The 16,232-nt window shown below is 37.2% G+C and overlaps 1 protein-coding gene across 1 annotated transcript in view; it reads right to left on the bottom strand.

Moving 5' to 3' along the window:
- LOC107668765 (zinc finger MIZ domain-containing protein 1-like) overlaps positions 1 to 14,459 on the bottom strand; it is a 148,181-nt gene extending 133,722 nt beyond the window's left edge. Inside the window, exon 1 of the mRNA XM_016460749.1 lies at positions 14,238 to 14,459. The gene's annotated coding sequence lies outside the window, so the exon portion shown is untranslated. The remainder of the gene's footprint in view (positions 1 to 14,237) is intronic.
- Between the last annotated feature and the right edge of the window lie 1,773 nt (positions 14,460 to 16,232).

Raw genomic sequence — 16,232 nt, 5'->3', positions numbered from 1 at the left:
CTGACTGATATTAAGAGTGTACTTTCAGATATTTAAAAAGCTGTACCATTTTACAAACATTATATATGTTTGTAAAATGGCATAACATATATATATATATATATATATATATATATATATAGTATTTCAGTCTGGCGAGTAAACAAACAAATATACTCGCCAATGGCGATTCAATTGACAAGGTGTCCGTTGAGGGTTGCAACTGACAATTCTATCTTTATGGAAACGATAACAGACATCTTTTTCAAGAACATGACTTTCTTTCTGCCTCTGCGAACAAGTAACAGAATAAAGAAGATCCGTAGTTCTCTTATCCCGTCTAGCGTGTTACTGACAGTACATCAGCTCAGAGTGACAAATGCCTGCCGCCACGCATGATGCAAGCCACGAGTGGCAGAGGGGAGTGCAGAGGAGCACGGAGATGTTTATCAGACAACAAGCCAAGCTGATCTTCAGGACATGATGTACTTTGTCATGTTTCTGTCAGCTGAAACCAGTTCTGCTAATATGTGACACTTTGAGTTTGACAATCCTCATCTAGTGATTTTCAGCCTGTTTGTCCCAAATTTCGAACAGTTTACAAGTTATAAAATATTTTTCCATGTTGTTATAGCATCTGGAACATCCCTTGCAAATCTGCAATTTAAAAATGTGTATTTTAACTAGGGTTGGGTACCGAACTCGGTACTTTTAAGGGTACCGACCGAATTGCGTCGGTACTACCAAGTACCGATTCACGTTAAATCAATCGGTGGCAAATTTCGGTACCTGATATCGCATCTGGGCGCATATGCTACAGAGAAAGAAAGAGAGACCCTGTGATGTGAGGTCACCCTGCAACTCGTTCAAACAACACACAGGACAAGCCAAAATGTTCTGAAGAGTGGTTACATTTCTAGGGCCATATGGTTTCTGCGAAAACGCAGACGGGATCGTGGAGTCCATTCATAAAAATGTCATTTACTCTATAGCACGGAATTCGTCAATTTTGGACGAATTAATTAAAAAGTAGTCACTGCCACTTAATTCGAATCGCGATATGAACTAGTGTATTCAGTGTATTGAATGTTAAAATGCAAAAATATGGTTTAAATATGAATCCTGCATGTTCCGCTTGCCTCTGTATGTATTAATGGCGGAAACACAGTTTTGTTTAGTACACAAATACTAAAGCACGCGTGACACTCGCGGTGATTTTCGGCCTCTGCGTCTCACTATATGACGGCATGAACACAAAAACTTCTCCAGAACGGCTGTGAGAGTCACTTCACGAGAATTTTACCATTTCATTTGAGAAAACTAGCATCATCCTACTGTATACACACACAGAAACTTCATGGCAACCTGTCAAAATAAAAGTACGGTTTAACATGTAACAGAAATATATTACTCTTGTATTACTTTTGTACAGTATAATGTACATCTTTAAATATTCCATTTTCTATCAAATTTAAATAAAACAATTAAATGATAAATGATAATATTACAACCAGATTAATCACTTAATTGTAGAAAAAAATAAAATTATTAGCCTATTAAAAAATGTTTTAAAGGAATATTCACACAATTTTTCTTCCATGTATTAATTTCAAAAGTAAACCTCAGTTTGTTTGCCAAAAAAATAAAAGGGTTTAATTTTCATTTGATTTAAAATAAATGTTTAATGCCTTCATTTGATTTTCAGAAAAATTAGAACAAGAATTTCTGGGGGGAAAAAAGAAAGAAAGAAAGAAAAAGTTTGTAGGGCCCTATTGTTCAAAATTTTGAAATTGAGACTTTTGGACTTATTTTTTCACTGAAATAAATGTTTTTGTAATTACACAGAGAGTAAAGTACCGAAAAAAGGTACCGTTGGGTACCGGCACCGAAATTCAGGTACCAATACCGGTACCATACCGGTTAAAATGTGAACGGTACCCAACCCTAATTTTAACCAACTCCTTTGAGACGATTGTTTTGTAATACGTTTTTTTTTTTATCGTATGTTTTAAATATTCAAATGAGGCATTATCTATATACAAAAATATGCACTCATTTGCATAAATCTCCAGAATGGAAACATGAAGCCAGATTCAAAATTCCTTAAAGTTAAATGTTTTTTTTTTTCAGAGGGAATTTTGGATGTCTTTTTATCACTCCTTACATCAGAAAATACTGTCAACAGCCAGAAAAAAAAACATATTTTACCACATTTTTAGGAATGTTATATCAATATTATATAAATCAGGTGAATGGTATATGTAACATTCTGTAAAAAAGCTGATTTCTGGCTCAGTATACTAGAAAAAAAACTCACTTTGAGAAAATGACCTTTAAAGATATTGTAATTGAAATCTACAAATGCATAGATGAGGTCTAATAAAACAATTAAATGTGCATTTTGGATGTTTTCTTTCCACTAATCTGAAAGAAGACATGTTACAGAAACAAAATAGCACAAACTCTCAAAATTGACCAGTGACAAAAAAGCCAACTTTTCCTTTTTAACAGAAGCACACAAAAACTGCATGGTATCTTTACCAAAGATGAGCATGAGGCAAACAAACAAACAAAAAACATCTTACATTTGCTCAGGAGAACAACTCCCCTTCCCTTAATTCAATAAAAAGGCTTTTAGCCATCATAATGATTTACAAAGTGACGAGTCAAACAGATTTACAGTGACAGCCTGAAAGGAACCCAACACAAATACAATTACCATTCACGTGACTGCCACCACCAACCCCCTCCACTCACGGGAGGCCAAGAACGGGAAACACACTAGTACAGACGCAGGCCCCAAGCGCTCTCAATTCACCCCTTTAAAAGAAGCCACCACCAAACAGGGTGGAGAAAAAGGCTGCCATTGTGCAAGTCACTTAAAGTGACAGACACTTGGAACGGCGGTTTGCTACAAGCCAGCTGCGATCATTATTCAATATCAGATGAGCTGACGAACCATAGCCAGAGGGCAGTGGCGTGTGGTAATTCTTTAGACACCAGCTGCAGCTAACAACGCAAGGTACACCACCTCATTATTGGGGTCAATTCTAGACAAAACACTGTTGTTCTTCTGTCAAAATAAACCATTTTTATTTTAATATAGAGACAAAAAGCACAATTGACCTTGATGGCATGACACAAAATTGTACTTGGGACCACACTGCTCTTTATGAAAACACACTGAAATCTCGGAGAACATTTTTGGCCATTTAATTCCAGCAGATTCTCAGAGCACACAGAGAAAAAAAATTAAACAAATAATAATTGTAATATTCATTCAAATATTATTATAGAAAGACTATTTCTGAACACAGCAATGTGCTAAACAAAATGATTTTTTAGGATCAATTCCACACTATAAAAAGAAAGTGGACAGTTGACAAACAATATTAAATTATTTATAAAATTATATTTAAATTTGGCAGTTAGCCTATGTGGTGTGACAAATTCATTTATCACAGATATGCAAAATATAGAAACATGTTTGTACAATAGAAACAATTTTGATAAAGTAATAACTAATTAATAACTGCTGTCAGTGTGTAGCATATCAATTACCCAAATATAATGTACACCTAGTCATAAATCTTTTAATGTACGCTACTGGTGAAAAGTTTGGAATAATTGGGATTTTTTTTGAAAAGCTGCATTTATTTGACCAAAAACAGTAATATTGCGAGATATTACAATTTAAAATTACTGTTTGACCATGCTAAATTTTCAGCTGCCTTAACTCCATTCTTCAGTGTCACATGATCCTTCAGAAATCAATCTAATATTCTGATTTATCTCGGAGTATTTCATTTTTTCTATAAAGAATGAAGTGCGCAAAATGGGCCAACAAGTTAAATAAATAAGCATGTACATTGAGGCTCTTTGTTAGTACAACTTGCCATCTAATTAATGATACTGCGGCACATAAGCAGTGGCCCCTGTGCACATGTTCAACTGCCTTTACACTTCCCACCTGCCCACTAACAAACAAGCTGCTTCGCCTTCTGCGGTTGTCGATGGCTGTGGCGTGATGCAGGTTTGAGGTTTGCGCTCTCTTCCTTGAAAACAGACCTTCATAAATGTTTGTGTGGGTGTTGGCAACTATCTGGGTGGGAATTCTCTTGCAGAGGAACCCCTCAGGGCACACACAAATACAATTACCATTCACGTGACTGCCACCACCAACCCCCTCCACTCACGGGAGGCCAAGAACGGGAAACACACTAGTACAGACGCAGGCCCCAAGCGCTCTCAATTCACCCCTTTAAAAGAAGCCACCACCAAACAGGGTGGAGAAAAAGGCTGCCATTGTGCAAGTCACTTAAAGTGACAGACACTTGGAACGGCGGTTTGCTACAAGCCAGCTGCGATCATTATTCAATATCAGATGAGCTGACGAACCATAGCCAGAGGGCAGTGGCGTGTGGTAATTCTTTAGACACCAGCTGCAGCTAACAACGCAAGGTACACCACCTCATTATTGGGGTCAATTCTAGACAAAACACTGTTGTTCTTCTGTCAAAATAAACCATTTTTATTTTAATATAGAGACAAAAAGCACAATTGACCTTGATGGCATGACACAAAATTGTACTTGGGACCACACTGCTCTTTATGAAAACACACTGAAATCTCGGAGAACATTTTTGGCCATTTAATTCCAGCAGATTCTCAGAGCACACAGAGAAAAAAAATTAAACAAATAATAATTGTAATATTCATTCAAATATTATTATAGAAAGACTATTTCTGAACACAGCAATGTGCTAAACAAAATGATTTTTTAGGATCAATTCCACACTATAAAAAGAAAGTGGACAGTTGACAAACAATATTAAATTATTTATAAAATTATATTTAAATTTGGCAGTTAGCCTATGTGGTGTGACAAATTCATTTATCACAGATATGCAAAATATAGAAACATGTTTGTACAATAGAAACAATTTTGATAAAGTAATAACTAATTAATAACTGCTGTCAGTGTGTAGCATATCAATTACCCAAATATAATGTACACCTAGTCATAAATCTTTTAATGTACGCTACTGGTGAAAAGTTTGGAATAATTGGGATTTTTTTTGAAAAGCTGCATTTATTTGACCAAAAACAGTAATATTGCGAGATATTACAATTTAAAATTACTGTTTGACCATGCTAAATTTTCAGCTGCCTTAACTCCATTCTTCAGTGTCACATGATCCTTCAGAAATCAATCTAATATTCTGATTTATCTCGGAGTATTTCATTTTTTCTATAAAGAATGAAGTGCGCAAAATGGGCCAACAAGTTAAATAAATAAGCATGTACATTGAGGCTCTTTGTTAGTACAACTTGCCATCTAATTAATGATACTGCGGCACATAAGCAGTGGCCCCTGTGCACATGTTCAACTGCCTTTACACTTCCCACCTGCCCACTAACAAACAAGCTGCTTCGCCTTCTGCGGTTGTCGATGGCTGTGGCGTGATGCAGGTTTGAGGTTTGCGCTCTCTTCCTTGAAAACAGACCTTCATAAATGTTTGTGTGGGTGTTGGCAACTATCTGGGTGGGAATTCTCTTGCAGAGGAACCCCTCAGGGCACTCCAGATTGAGTTTCCTCTGTTCCTGTGTCCCAGAGTCAAAAGAATTCCAGAGAAAATTAGACAGACAGCCATGTGCACGAAGCCAGCTTTTGAGAGCTAGAACAGGGTAAGGCACAGCAAGCCAACCTCAGTAACGCTCAGTGATATCGATTAGACGCTCGAGATGTCCTGAAAAAGGTGCTTTGCTTTCCTATATCTGTGATGGCGACAGGGGAAAAAAATATCTGCATGTTATTCCCGGCCTGCTGTTTCTCGTCTTAGGGCCGCCATGAAAATCTGAGCTGGCATGTGCCATTCGTCCCTGGTGACTACTTACTGCAGATGCAGAGTCAGGAGCTCTCAGAGCCGTCCTCGGAGGACACGCACCCAACATTCAACACGCCACCGGCTCAATCTAGCTAATAAAACAACAATTCACTCTGATGCTCAACGTCTCACCCAGGGCCACAGCATCATACAAAACTATGGGGGAATGTAACAGACGCCGTGCCGTCTTTAAGGCATGCCAGATTAATATGCCAGCAGTGGGTTAATGTGCAATTAAAACATTTCATGTGAACACTGTTTGCTTATGCATCAGCAACAAGCTCACTACAGAAAGATCAGATTAACGATCTCAGCAGCCACTAATGAAACATTGAACGTGTTTATGAAAACTACTCACTTAGAAGCTTCAAAAGCTAGCAAGCTACTTTGCTGCCTACACAGGAAGCTGCTTTCTAAGGGAACATTCTAACCATCACGGCACTTTATAAGTGACCGATTTGCAGTGAAGTTATCGATAACTAAAATTACTAAAAATCGGTTTGAGTATTTGAAATAAATCTGAAATAAAAAATATATTAAATATTAGATGAAAAACCTAAATTGAAAACTATAGTTAAATTGGCAACTAACTGTAATGTTAAAGTACTAAAACTACTACTTCAGAAAAAAATAAAAATGATATTTAAAAATAAATAAATAAACATAACAAAATTACTACAACTTTTAATTTTAATTACATTTCAAATACAACACCTAGAAAACAAAAATAAAAGTAATTCCAAATATTAATAAACACAATAAATAATACTAAAATAGTAGCATTATTGAAACATAGGCAGCAACTAGAATCACAATTTCAATACAGTTTGTAGTTAGCATGTTGCTAAGTTAATACTACCTAAAATTGGTATAAAAAGGAAAATTGTCATCATGTTCTCACCCTCATCGTCATTCCAAACTTGTATTACTTTCTTCTGCAGAACACAAAAGCAGATATTTGAAGAATGTTTTAGCTGCTTTTGTCCATATAAAACAGGGGTAGGCAAGTTCGGTCCTAGAGAGCCCGCAGTCCTGCAGAGTTCAGCTCCAACCCTAATCAAACACACCTGAACAAGCTAATCAATGTCTTCAGGATTACTAAGGCTATAGCCAGGTGAGTTTTTTTTTCAGGGTTGGAGCTGAACTCTGCAGGACTGCGGCTCTCTAGGACCGAACTTGCCTATCCCTGACATAAAACAACATTAACTTTCATTGTATGGACAATGTAATTTGAGTTCCATTTGGAATGACCTGAGGATGTGTAAATTATGACAATTTTAATTTTTTATGTGCACTACCCCATCAAGGTTAGAGTTACTCTCCAAAGTCAGCTCACTAGATTCTGGAATGGAACATAACAGAGCTTTTGTCCGTTAGATGGCAAAACATATTTGTTTCTTTCTAGCTTTTGTTTTTATTAAAGAAAACATATTTTATGACGCACTGAAATGGGACTGCTTTTAAATCATAACACCCAAAAGGCTTTCGCTGTTTGTCAACAGTTAATTAAAAAGCACTGAGAGACAATGACAAATACTGTTTGAAGATGATCCCTGGCAAGCCCCACACAGTGTATCATTGCTGTCTCTGGAATACACGATTAGTTTAATCTCATTACAGCAATGATAAATGATCAGTGCAACAATGGCTTCTGTTTTCTCAGAAGATGCGCGCAAGAATGAGGTATGAAATATCAAGGTTTAGTTTGCGATATCACTTACTCTTATCGCTCCTCTTTTAGCTGACAACTTTATTGTGGTGGTATTCAGACAACACAAAACTTACAGTCTCAATTTGTTACGCCATAAATAAACCTCCGACTACTAAACACCTAATTGCTTTGGATTTCTAAGAAACTAGTCACCGTTAAATCAACTCTACTTTTCCCCCCATGACAAGGCTCAGTGAAAACCACTACACCAGACCTACCATTTTACAATATTTGCCCTCTGGGGTTTCTAATATGGCTCTTTATCTGAACAGCCCAGGTAGAGAAATTAAAAGACATGAGCTCATAAGGGTGTGAAGCAGTCTGGTTCAGAACCGCAGGGGTGAACGAGAAGGAAGGGCGCATAGTGGCCACCAAGAGTGTGGCTTATGAAACAGTCATTAAGAGCCAGGGCACACAGCACTTACCTGGGAAGTGGTGCTTGCCATTGCATGCCAATTTGAGCCTGGACATACACACGCAGACAAACACACTTACACGGCTCTGGATTTATCATGCTCTATCTGGTGCAGAGTCTGTACTAGCACTCCATGAACGTCTCTCTGTTGCCTACAGCTGTCACCTCATGAGCTCTGCACGGAGGCTGTGATGCATGAAGTGTATTTGTGGAGCAAGAGGTGTGTTCTCAGATGGAATACATTTTCATTGTGAGATCTGCCTTGAACGGTTAATAAGTGCTAAAGAAAGCTCTGGGCCGTGCGGTTCTGTGATTTTGACACAGCAGAATCCAGATAATAACAGGTTTCAAACAAAAACATGGAAAAGCAGAATGATATGCATATGATAGGACAAAAAAATACATAAAATTGCTTAATGTAAAGAAAATGAGCTGTTTTAACAGCATACTATGCAAGATTAATATGATATTACACCATACCAGTGTTTCCTGCACAATTATTTAACAGTAGCACTCCACTGCTGCTGAATCTACACTGTCAAAAAAAGTCATTTTACCAGAGTTATGAACTTGCAATCTGAATATAATGACTGAAAGGGTTGGGTATCACAAAATAAAACAAACATGATATTATTTCCTATCACATACAGCACAACCATCATAATCTGATTCTCACATCGATCAAAAAGACTCATAAACTCTCAGTTTGAATCAGACTCATGAATCAGTCACTGAATCCGTCAAGGTGGTTACTGAGTTAAAGTAGTAAGATAAGCAGTCTTTTACTAAACCAAAAGCCATCTAAAATCTCAGATTCTAAAGTCCTGTGTGTTAAGTACTTAACCTTGTACAAAACTGAATCAGCATAATTTACAGTACTGAATCAGTATAATTTGCAGTACTGAATCAGTATAATTTGTGACCGGCTGATCATAAAACATTTGTGTGCCTACTTATAGGCATGGACTTTTGATTGCATACCTCCAGACAAAAAAAAAATGAAATTATTGTCACTAAGATATTTATATCAAATCAGAGGTCAAAAATTGAATCGCAAGACTTATTCGTTTAAGATTAAAAATAAAGACTTAGCCTATTACTTTAATTCTGTAAATATATATAAAAAAAAAAACATAGAAATGTGTCACTAATGCTCCACCACGTTAACAGGTAAAAGTGAGATATTCAAACATGGTAAATAAATGAAACATTGAAACTGGAGGAAAGAGAAGTGGTATGGACCCTGCCTATAGAAACCATCTAGTCTCTTACTGAAAACTAAATTGACAGAGTATAGTAACAACCCTGAAACATCCTAAAATGAATGATCCGGACATACTCTACATCCTCATCAAAAAACAACAAAAAAAATCAATCCAAGTGTTTAAAAGAGAGAAAGTAATATGAGAACAATGAAATGCATTTTTACTGTTTAATATAAATTCACTTTTTTTCCTGCAACACTAAGGGATTTGGCGGATCTATGAATTTCATTCGCCACCATCTATTCATCTATTTGTCATGTTCTCCTGACAACTCGTAGTTGCCTTTCATTCAGCTTTCATTTAGTCTCACCTTGTGCAAATGTCTAAGCCAAGGTTATGTGTGCGTGTCACTTGGCGCACGCAAACGCAAATCCTCCCTCCCGTAAAAGGGAAATTTGGATGAGAAATCATATTTATCTTTCCTAAGAAAACCTAATTAATTTACTTTGTCGGAAAACATGTATGAATCCCTCGGGCTGTGTTGAACCGTTGAACGTAACTGCAAGTCCCTCTCAGAAACACAGTGATCACTCGCCGGGACGGAGGGAAATCTCCCGCTCGCAGAGACAGACAGCTCAGACACGGTGACAAGGTCCAAGGTTTACACATGATGGAAAACATGGCAGTATTTCAATACATAAAATGAACGCAGATGCACTGGCATTCTTCTGCAAAGCCTGAATAAATGCATACAGATAAACACTGCTGAAAAAAGCACAAACGCAGAATTTGTACATGTCAAAATATCTATTAAATAGCTTTCGTACAACAAGTTACTTCAGTCAAATATTTTCAATGACTTGAAACCGAGCCCTGACTTTGAGTCTATAGAATCAGTGTACTTAACAATGCACATATTTGTTTCTCAAAGAGAGATGGATCTCTTTAAGAGAGTAGCAGGACTTAACAGTGTAGCATGGAAAACATGGCTCACTGAATGTATACTAATTTACCTCAGTCAAAAGAAAACAGGCTGAGGACAATATGTTTGTTTTGCTTAAGCTGGATTTGCACGGCACACAGCGGCAGCCAGACTTCAAAGTGCTGCGAGCTTTTATTGGCACCGAAAAACGAAGGTAATTGCTTGTGATCATGCAAAATTGTCAGTGTGGTGGAGACATTTTGTGCTATAGTGCCAAATATCAAGCCCTCGCATTGGAAAAAGAGTAGCTGGGTGTCATTTTTGATTCAAAGTACTTGCTCTCGCCGACAGAAACGGGATGCAGCCATTGTGACATCTTCTGCATTCATTTTTCAAAGAGTGTCAAATCAAACATGCATGAGCCCGTGACAGTGTGGGCCTGAAAGTCCCTATCTGAGGGGTAAAGCACTTAGAATGGCACCAGCTAGCTAATGCTTTGCACATCGTATCCCAGTGCATCCTTGGTCACATTGTCAGCTCGAGAGTTGGAGGCAGCCTTCAACAAGCTTTCAACTTATGCAGCCTGGAAGCAGATTCGGTCCCACGCCACACTCTTTGCAGATGCATGTAATTAAAATCAAAAGTCCCTCTCCCTCTGATTCGCCGAGGTCACGAACCATAAGATGAAACGGCGCAACATACCCGTAAGTCTGCAAGGAAATCACAAGTCATGCACTCCTATTGTCTGAATAATCTGTGGTTCGGAGGCTATACCTCATGTTAGCGCATTAACCCCGATCACCACAGAAACGAAAGTGCACGCACAAGTCGAGCAGGCGGTTATGCAGACGTAATGTGAACCATTAAAAAAGGCCATCAGCGTATTAAGCGTAATAAATGATCCACAGTGCAGCATGTAGACTCAAACAAAGCCCGACTCGGGTTCAAGAGTGGGTGTGTGCGGGTGGTGTCTAGACGACTGTTCGCTTTATGATGAATGAACGTGGACCAACTATTTCTCAATTTCACCACAACAGTGTGCTAACAGTTAAAAGTAAACCTGTCAAAACACTGATTAGTATTTTTTTAGTTGGTAAAAAACATATTGTGCCTTATTCTTGCTTTAAGAAGAAGAGGAGATGCAGTATGTAACACCATTAATGAAGAGTACCAAAGTAATTTTAACCTAATTTTGCCTACAATAATAAACAATGACTCTTATTAGGTGTCATTTTTCAAGTTTCTAAACCTAAATAAACTTTTGTTTTGTGATAAATTTTAAGTAGTTGACTAGAAGTGGGTGAAACAAACATATTATAGTACAATGAAACATGTACTATGTTTCTACTAATCAATGCCTAGTAGACCTCAAAGTCCTAAAGGCAAAAGTTTTGCACCACTACACATCTGATTATTCAATGCTGGTGCTAAATTTAAAAAAAAAGTTCACAATACTTTGTGTATCACAACTCATAAAGAGAACACTTTATGTATGGTATTGTGGCTCAAGTATCATGATAATATTCTATAGCGGGATCACTCACGATTCCCACCCTTAAATCGCCCAGTGAATTAAGCGAGCTTTTGTCACACATGCCAAGAATTTGAATGTGAAAAGAGATCATCTAGACTACGCTCCTAAACTGGACAACCCTGAACACATTTGTTAGGCTAGACACAATAGAGACACAAATGTGCATAAATAGGCAGCGATGTGAGCAATAATGACTAATAAACCTGTTACTGAATAATTTGCGTGTAAAATCTGATACATTTTGACAATGTTAATTCGTTCAAATGACATAACTGACAATTCTCTCTATTTTGGTATGTTAAATGCAACTTTTCAACGATCTTATGGAAGTTTAATCCCACATTAAGCTCAATTAAGTCCTGCGCAATACCTCTTTAGTCCCGTTGACAGAATGACTTGAGCTCTGTCTGTGCCTTTACATGACTATGGCTAAAGCCTCTGCCCTTGGTAATGATGATCCTCAACCTGGGGCCCCCATCTGAAGGAGGGAGGAAAATAAACTCCTCTCCTCTCCAAGACACATTCTCCATTCCTGACTCATACAAGTTAAGCCACTCATAGAAGCGGACATCAAACTGGTGGGTAAATCTGCTGTGTTTTAAAATACACCCCCAGCAGACTCACCAAATGAGACTCCAGTCTTATGCGTGGGTTCATTTTTAAACATTTGCTAACAATAATTGGCCTTAACAACATACCTCCTCCAATAATGAACCAACACCACAATTCAAAACGAGTGAGCCGAGAGCTCAGTATTTTCACCTTTGTTCCAGGAGCAATCCACCCTGAAGTAAGGGGAAGTTTTTAACATTATCAGTACTCGCACAGCCATGTAAACATTGACTGTGATTGTACTGTACTAGAGAGGTGACCAAGCAATTGTCAACAAATGACAGCTCTGACTGAAGAATCATGCTGAAAACAATAAGTTTCTGTTTTCAACAAGCATGTCCACCAAAGAGAAACTCTAGTGTTAGAACTTAGTTTTGAGAAAACAAAACCTATGTTCATGAAAACAATGACAATTTACGGTAAGCTTAAATTGTTGCTAGCAAGAACTTTGGCTACCTTTATAGGTTTTCATTGGCAATAGAGTTGCCTACAATAATTCAATATCAATAATTTCAAAATCAAAAGCAATAAGATGACAATGTATAAAGTATAGGCCAGGCTTCATTAAACATCATGTAGGAAAATACAATCTTATTAACCAAAGCTGAAAGTTGTAGAATTACTAACTGTGAGAATCTCATGAATAAACTGTTCACTTACTAATCAAAAATAAATAACTAATACATGCATTACCAAAAAAAAAAAAAAGCTGGTGGACACTTGGTATGTGTGAACTGTACAGTGTTGGGTAGTTTTCTTCTTAATGTAATTACAAATTTTATGACTAAATCATAATCTGTTCACTTCTGGATTTTGATAAAAATACAAACAAAAGCAACAAGAAACTTACTTCTTTAACATCAGCTTTATCCGTTTATTTCTATATTATGTGTCTCGCTTAATATTGAATCGTAAATAAGTGTATCAAGTGCAAATTAAGTTTCCTTAGATTAAACAGTCAAATAAACTAGTAAACTAGTATGTAAACATTTATATTTAGAAAATAATAACTGCATTACACAACAATATGTATCTGCTTGAATTTATTTTTGCATGTATTGTGCGTATTTTACAGCTACATGGGGCACAATCAGTAAATTACAAATTTATGAAACATTAATTTATTGCCGTTTCCTGGCATCTAACGTAACCCATATGTAATTATGCAATCACAAGTCAACTGTCATCTAATTAAATAGCCTATATGTAAAAATGCAATGATTTCTAATTACAAACACTTGATTTTTCTAATCTTATTACGAAATCCAGGTCACATAGTCAGTTGGTACCCAACACTGCGTGTGTCCTCAAAGTCTGCTCCAATGTTACATTCAAGCATTCACGGATTCCAAGATTCGAACGAGATGTTACAATGTATAAGCGGTTACAACGTATCATCGCGCTTCCGAACGCGGTTGTCCTGTTACTAGAGCACAGCATGAAACATCACATTTCAGCACATGGTGGAAAGCCTTGTTTCTTATCACTTAACAAGCAGCCACAATATAATTTTCACCTAATCAAAAAGACCCGGCGAATTTAAATCGCATTCGTGCAACCAAGCCATCCAAATGTGCCCATCTAAGCGTGCCAACCAACCGTCCACCGCATGACAGTGCCCTCTTCATCTGAACAATGCAACACACCAGAACGATACGCTGAACGGTATGTAAACGGTGGGCTTCTCCGGTTCAACCAAATTCCGCGTTCCTCTGAACGCCACTGTCCAGGAAAAATTGCTCAATAGTGTTTTGCTTCGAAAACACAAAGCCGTATCGCCAACGTTTCAGTTAGTGCAATTGTTTCCTGCGCAGAAATACGTGTACACATCTTAGCGATACTTTAAGTGACTCTATTGTTAGCTGAGGTTGGAGCTTGCGCGGAGGCTTCGGATTCATTTCAGTGCAATGCATAAAAAGCTTCCCAGCGAGCGAGGTGTGAAAATGATAGGAAAACACAAACACAACTTACTTTCAGGTCCAATCACAGCACGGCGCCGAAAATCTCCTGGATTTGAAGTTGCGATCTGTTTTCTTCCCTCAACACTTCACAAACAGTGAGAGAAAAGCGCACGGCGTTTCGTTAGTGTGACTGTCTGAATCAACTAACGTAGTGCACGGCAAGTTGAAGTGTCAAATTACACGGGCTATTCTATTACCACAGAGCCATGCTTGCTGGTTGCTGACAAAATGTGTCCCAGAGTCGCGTAAAGCGCTCGCGCCTTTGGAAGACACCAGGCGGCGCGCGCAGATGAACGGACTGGATTTTACACGCGAGCTCCAGTTGTTTGCTGTTCGAATACTACAAAATAAATGTCGTTTGGCTTTACTTCATTATAATCAAACCACGGAGACCACAATGCCTTTATTTCCAGGCAGGTTAATGATGAATACATAGTAGTATGACTAACGATATAACATGTATCAAAACAACGCCATATGTAAAGTGCAATTATTGTTCCAATTATTGTACCATTTGCACTTACTAATCTGTTTAAGTAAACCATTAAGTGACCATTCTTTTCAAGCTCTAATTATGAGTAAACATCATATAAACAATTATTTACATAAATAAAGGCCCATTTTTGTGTGAACATTAAGCATTAAGTTTATATTTATGCATTTAGCAGACACTTTCATATCGAATTTTATATTTGATCCTCTCATACTTTTTTCCTTTCTGCATTTCTAAAACAAAAAATATGTATTTTTGAAAATAATACTCATATAATATTATAATACGCATATAGGCTAATAATAATTATAAAAATAGTAATAATAATAATAATAATGCGTTACACGAATCCATATTTTTTGTATTTCGCTTATAAATCTAAACGGTTAGAAGTTATCTGATAGAAATCTCCTCCCCAAACACAAACAAACGCGCCCCCATGTGAGTCCTCCTACTTCCCGTGAATAAAAGGAATCGCTCGTTCCGTATTTTGCGATTCGCCGATGGAAAGCTCTGAATAACAAAGACGTGTTTGAGAGCAGCAGCGCCAGGCTTGGCTGAGTGGTGACGTCAAGGAACAATGACTCTTCCAACAGTGCCGAGACACAGCGCGCATCTACTGCCTCCTCTGCTCTCCTCTCCTCTCCTCTCCTCTCCTCTCTCCTCTCCTCAGCCAATGCTGCACGACTCGACTGACCAAGCGAGCGGGCGTCTAGTAGTGCATCACACGCTGCGCTGCCTCACACACCACCACAACAAAATTCCAGCATGTCCCTATGACTTATGTCCTAAAATAGGGAGATATGCAAATACTCTGCCTGGGATTTTACAGCTTGTCTTTTTTTTTTTTTCTCCTGACAGGAGCAAAGCAACTTGCTCAATATGACAAGCAGTTTTATTGTTTTTAATATAGTCATATTCTGAGTTCTATAACTTTTCTATACAGTAATTAAAGCGGTTTATATATCTGCAATGAAACTGTGTAAATTAATTTGTCAAAAGAATACAATCTACATCACTGTTTGCAGAATTAAAAGAAAAGACTTGTTCAAAAGTTGTTTTGCATACTTGTTCAAGATAATTATGAGATCCATCACCACCCTATTTCACTTTAAACATTTCAATTCAATATAGTAAAGAATCATTTTAATTGAAAGCAAACACTGAAATACATAAAACATAATATACAGTGTATGTCGCAAGTGCAAATTTTTATTAGCATGTAGAAGTTGTGTGAATGTTTCAAACCAAATTGAGAGAAACTGCTTATTTATATGATCCCACGTCTGTCACCCATTCAGTGTTATTTTGGTATGAATATTTTTTTATTTTTATTAATATTTTTTTGTATTCATTTTAATTGTAGTCAAAGTTTTTGTAATTCTGTTGTTTTGTCATTTTTTATCATTTTATATGTTTAAAGTTTTTCGTTTCAATTTTATTTACTGCAGTAAGTTCAACTAAATTAGTTCAATAAAGTGTTTTATAAGTTTATCAGTTAGTGTTTTTTTT

The sequence above is a fragment of the Sinocyclocheilus anshuiensis genome, unplaced genomic scaffold (assembly GCF_001515605.1).
Source record: "Sinocyclocheilus anshuiensis isolate Anshui unplaced genomic scaffold, SAMN03320099.WGS_v1.1 scaffold72, whole genome shotgun sequence".
NCBI lineage: Eukaryota > Metazoa > Chordata > Actinopteri > Cypriniformes > Cyprinidae > Sinocyclocheilus > Sinocyclocheilus anshuiensis.
Note: the sequence above shows the minus strand (reverse complement) of the source record. Positions and strands in the feature narration are given on the sequence as shown.